Source organism: Salmo salar, chromosome 10 (assembly GCF_965601325.2).
Source record: "Salmo salar chromosome 10, fSalSal1, whole genome shotgun sequence".
In the NCBI taxonomy this organism is placed as follows: Eukaryota; Metazoa; Chordata; class Actinopteri; order Salmoniformes; family Salmonidae; genus Salmo; species Salmo salar.
Window position 1 is genome coordinate 109,285,755 of NC_138300.1, and position 1,053 is coordinate 109,286,807.

Below are 1,053 nucleotides of genomic sequence, written 5' to 3' on the forward strand. Positions count from 1 at the left end.
GATTGACTATGGCTTTTCAAATCACCCAGCAGTGCTATTTGCAGAGTTAGTTTTAAGTAAATGTTGAGATTTTTCAGCCATTCCTGAACCTGCAACCCAAAACAGGCTACATCATATGGGCAGTATCAAAACAAGTGAGCTAATAAGTCTCTCTTCGCAGCAAAATATGCAGAGCTGGGATGATTATATTCCCCATAAACACAACAAATATTTTGTATGATCATTTGAATAATAAAACTCTAAGTTTTGTATCAGGTGTTGTTTTGTGTATTTGTATTTATTAAGTATCCCCATTAGCTGCTTTCTATCAGTTCATAAACCATGGAATCAGCACATCAAAAAAAATCTCTTAGCAACTATTTAGCAACCTGTATGGCGCAGGCGTAAACCTGTTGGTCTTGAAATGGAACTGGTATACTTTTTTATTTATCACATTATTATTAAACATTTTGGTCTTTAATGTAGGGTCGACAGACAAGTTCCTTACCATCTCCCCCTTCGATTTACCTCCATTTTTGCGGTAATGCTGTAATCAGTTCATTGCAATTTTTGAGCAGACATTTCCATATATTTTTGTTAGCTCCATGTGTGACACAACTCCACCTCGTTACTGTTTGTTTGGCTGTCAACATACTCGGCATCCGTCATGTGTGGACTTATAACCCTCCCCCTGCCAACCCTCCAACCGCAGGTGTGAAGAGAGTGGGTTTGTGGGGAAAAGTGTTCAGGACAGGCTCTAAGGCCTGTGTCCATTTTCTCTTTTCTTCCTGACACAGCAATTCACTGTTGAGATCCAAAAATCACCTGTCTGTCTTTGTGTGTTAAACTTAATTAACATACCTTTTAGATGCTCTACAGACTATCACTAACATTTCAGTTAACTATCCACTGACCCTAGCCCTAACCTTTACCTGTATTCTAAACCTAACCCTCACAGTAGCCTTAGCAAACTGCTTATCAACAGATGGTTTGCGGATAGTATGACCATCTGTAGAGCATGTTGTGTCAAAGCTTCCTAGAAGTATGTGCATTCTTCAGTATGATCACTGGAAC